The sequence below is a fragment of the Seriola lalandi genome, unplaced genomic scaffold (assembly GCF_002814215.2).
Source record: "Seriola lalandi dorsalis isolate HSWRI2012SDOR001 ecotype SW California unplaced genomic scaffold, Sedor1 jcf7180002054290, whole genome shotgun sequence".
NCBI classification, from domain to species: domain Eukaryota; kingdom Metazoa; phylum Chordata; class Actinopteri; order Carangiformes; family Carangidae; genus Seriola; species Seriola lalandi.
This window is the reverse complement of record NW_019524843.1, coordinates 334,322-338,711: the sequence shown is the minus strand read 5'-3', so window position 1 is coordinate 338,711 and position 4,390 is coordinate 334,322. Positions and strand designations below refer to the sequence as shown.

The 4,390-nt window shown below is 43.0% G+C and overlaps 1 protein-coding gene across 1 annotated transcript in view; it reads left to right on the top strand.

Moving 5' to 3' along the window:
- Positions 1 to 83: 83 nt before the first annotated feature.
- Positions 84 to 4,390, top strand: part of LOC111654782 (neurocan core protein-like) — a 47,956-nt gene continuing 43,649 nt past the window's right edge. The window contains exon 1 of the mRNA XM_023405918.2: positions 84 to 450. The gene's annotated coding sequence lies outside the window, so the exon portion shown is untranslated. The remainder of the gene's footprint in view (positions 451 to 4,390) is intronic.

Genomic DNA, 4,390 nt, shown 5'->3' with positions numbered 1-4,390 from the left:
TTTCACCCCCCACCCCCACTTTGAATGGGGGCGCTGGAGCCGTCTGCCTGTCACCGCTTGCCTCTTTGTTCAAACTGATTCTGCTTCTCTCCCTCAGCGTAGCTGCTGGCGAGGAGGGGGACGGAGGGAGCACCTTGCTGTGCGTGTGAGTGCCCGCGCGTGTGCGAGTGCATTTATTCCCGACATTCAGCGTGTGAGGATGAACGGCGCATAAGGCTGCTGCTCAGTGAGGAGAGGATAACGCTGAAGAAGGAGTGTAAACTCCGAGACGCGGAGCGCTTGTGCACACGCTCTCTCCTCTGACACTGCAAAGTGCTATTTCACCCTTGTTTCGTCGCTCGCCGTCTCTGCACCCTCTGGGAGCTTTGGAGAGCACCTGCACTGAGGCGCAAGGCTTTCGCCCACATTCCAGGGGATTGCACCATTAAGACGCACCTCGTTTTTGCCAAGGTAAGAGCGAAAGCAAGAAGACGATCTGCTTCGCATGCACGCTTTATGAAACCAATCGTTTGGTCAGTGTGTCATATCTCAAGTCACCGGGTGGCAGGAGGCTCCTGAGACCCCGCAGCTCCTGGAAGACGATGTGAAGTGTCTCAGTTTTTTGCTTACCATATGAAAACGCACTTTTGGTTAAACTGGAGCAAAAAAACAGTTTTTTAGAGTGCTTTTCTCACTGCCCGTCCATGCAACATCAAATCATATGCATATGCAATAAGTGTAAGTAATAAGTATTTCATGTGGACCAATCAGTGCATTTCCCCTCGCATGATCGTCGCCTCGGCTTCACACAAATCGCACCAGTTTGGGATATCTTTAATTATTTACTGGTCAAAGCTTTTAATATTGGTCTATATTTACGACCCGTGTACGGGCATGCATTAATCATCAACTCGCCAAGTAACCTTGTTAGCGTGTCCTTTACAAGACACGCCAAGAGATCTTGTCTTCATACCACAAGAACTTTGTTGCTTTGGTTCACACACGCACACGTCTAATAAACCTTCCTTTACAGATGCCAAAATTAAAAGAAATCAAAGGGGGAGGATGCCTTCTGTCAGGTGATGCAATTGTGGAAGCAGATCTGAACACTTGAACAGGTGTTTGTGAAATCTATTATGTAAAGCAGAGCCCTTTGGTGAACAAACAACATGTGTTGAATAAGTGCCAAAATCTGATCTTATACTGGTCCACCTCCAGAGCTGTCACCTGGGCATGACATTAAAGATACTGCTGTGCACGGAAACTGAATTACCAGTGATCACTGTGCGACACTAACTTTGCTTTGGTCCTTTAAAATGACAGAAATGAGAGAAAGAAAGTGACCTAATGAAGGTAAAATGAGTGATTGCCTGGTGCCAAGCCGGTGAATAGATCTTTGAGAGTGTTATATTGATGACTGCCTGCTCTGTAAACAAACACTGGGCATGTACAAATCACAGTGAAGGAGGAGAACAGTTTGGGTCACCTTGACAAATGAGCTGTATTGTCTGAGAATATGAGAGCCCCCGCAGCCCAATAAAGCCCATTCTGTTTCTATTCACCGCTCCAGTTTGGAGGAGTTCAAGTCTTTTCTTCTCTGGCCTTGTTAGTGCGCCCACTACCAGCTGTGTGTCAGTGCCATAAAGCAGGACGAGGTTAACTAGGCAACGCCACGTTATAGACGAGCTAGAGCTGAGGAGAGAGGGAACATATGTGTGTGAGAGATAACAGAGTGTGCCTGTGGGGCGAGGAGAGAGGAGAATGGTGAGGAATGAGGCTAAGAGACCCAGCTGAAAGTTTACAGCATGCATTTTTCATTCTGTCCGGATGTGTGTGTGTGTTTGTGTTGTTTGAAAGGGCCGTGTGGGGATCCATGTGTCCCGGCACGCACATACAGTAGTTGTGTGTATGTAGATGACTGCACTTATACGAGCAGAGGGATCAGACATCGGTGTTGTGAGGAACAGAAGAGTCTGATTCAAAAATAGAGTACGAGCTCAGTTCAGCTGCCTCGCTGTCTGTTGCTGCACACTTTGCACTCAGTCAGCCTCAGTATTGTTTATCATGTCTGGCTGTGAGCCGTCTGCAATTCAAGGAGTCACTTTGCATCAGTGGAAAATGGAAAAAAGAGTCATGTGAGGTGCCTTTTAAACAGATGAAATACTGTAGAGCTGGAAAGACTGGTCAATTAATCAATTAATCAATTAATCAATTAATCAATCGACAGCAAATGATTGGCAGCAAGTTTATGTCATTGTTCAAGCAAAAATGCCACACATACCCTTGTTCCAGCCTCTAAAATGTGAGGACCTGCTGCTTTTCTTTTCGTCTGATATAATAGTAAACTGAATATATTTAGGTCTAGTTGGAGAAAATGATTTTCTTACATTTGATACAACAATAATCTGTAGATTTATCAATAGTTAACACTGGACCAGAAACAATTAGTCAATTAATTGATTGACAGTAAATTAATCAGCAAATGTTTTGATAATCAATCAATCATTTGAGTTATTTTTCAAGGCAAAACAGGCTAACCATTTGCTGGCAGCCTCTCAAATGTGAAGATTTGCTGTTTTTCTCTGTTATATCATTGTCAGTTGAATATCTTTGGGTTTGAAGACATTACTGTGGCTTTGGGAAACTGTAGTCAGCATTTTTCACTATTTTCTGACATTTTATAGACTAATTTGAAGATTAAATCAATCATGAAAATAACCATTAGTGGCAGCCCTAAAATATAATTTATTTTTTTTCAGAATGAAATTAATCAGAGGAGACAGTTTAGCCCTGCTGGTCATAATTGTGCTGTTTTTTCCTCCAGTTTCCTTGTATGAATGCATTTGGAGAACCTTGCTGATGGTTTATTTTCAGTGGAAGCTAAAGGTAACTCTCATCCGGGGTTTGATATTAGTCTCTATGGTATGAAAGTGCCCATTCTAATATGTCACTAAGGTGATTATGGGGTGTATTCCCCCCTTATAGAGTGTTAATAGCTAACAGAATGACACTATATAAATGCAAATTAGTACCAGCACTTGGTTACAGAGGCCTTGGAATGATGAAAATAAGCTTCCCCTCAGAGGCTTGTTTCTTTATGGTTATGCTGCCCTGAAAATGCATTGATTTTGTTTAGAACTGATGGGTAGCGTTGTATAATTCAGTAAAATTATGAGACTTCTTTGTTGCTCTAACTGTATTTCATGAACCAGCAGATCCAACCGTGAACTAGACTGTGAACTAAAGTGGGAGTTTTATGATCTCTTTGAACTTTGTGGTCTGTTTACAGCCAGAAGGGGAATAGGCTTAAGACTAACAATGACTTCACAGTGACTGGAGCAAAAACTGTCCACGTTTTCAGCACTGGACAGCTCCCAAATCTCAGAGCCGAATGATCCGGCCACGAACATTTGTCAAATAGAAAAAGAGCAGTGACCAGTTTGTGTTTTGAGCTGCTGGATTTGGACGTAAAGTCTCCCTCTCTCCCCCTCTCTCTCTGGAATATTGAAACCCTCCCGTCAAATGAGTCCCCAGCCGCCAAACCCCAAAAGGGATTGGACAAACCAATCCATCAATCAACTTCAGTCTTTAGCTTGGGAGGGACTAAAGCAGCCCACCAGGCCAATCACTACAAGCGTAGATGAGACCACAGCTGAACAGCTCACCCACACAAAGAGAGAAAGGTCCCTCTCTTTGTCTTTGACCAGGGGGGCTCTCCTCTAACGTAGTGACTGGTGCAAGACAAATGTTTGGCTTTACAGTTGGATAAGAAGAAGCTCTTTTAGGCAGCACCAAAGTTTTATCAGCCTGTGCAATGTAGAGATGAGTTGAATGATAAGTCATTTTCAAAGAGATAGTCAGGCTTAACAGTCATTGCAGTTGTGTTACTTTTTTATTTTTTCCCTTCTTTTGAAAAATCTCCTCTCAGCTATTATTTCTTGTTATTATTTCTGTTAACTGCTGATTTGAGAATAAAGAGACAGCTTCTGCCTCTCTGGGCATTGGCATTGGTGATAAAATGCTTGAAGGACAGAGCTCTTTCTCTATTTTTTTTTCCATACCTAGTTCATAGTCCACAGAGTTAGCACATCATTAAAGAACAGGAATTCTTGGGTGAAGTCCCATCAGTGTCTATGTTTGTGTCTATTATTCCATCCTGTGGATGAAAACATGGCCTTCTGGTAGCTCTCATGATCCAAGACAAACAGTGTGAGTGTGTGTGGAGCTGTGGATCTAATATACTCAAGATGATAGCCGCATCTCATGCACCTGATCCTTTATTGGCTTTGTCACCAAGAGCCAACCTCTGAACCTTCACCTTTGACCTGTTTTTTTTTTTTTTTTTTTAGACACAGCTGGTGTAGTGGCCAATTAAAATCACTGTCCCCCTCCATATTGCTATTTACGTAAA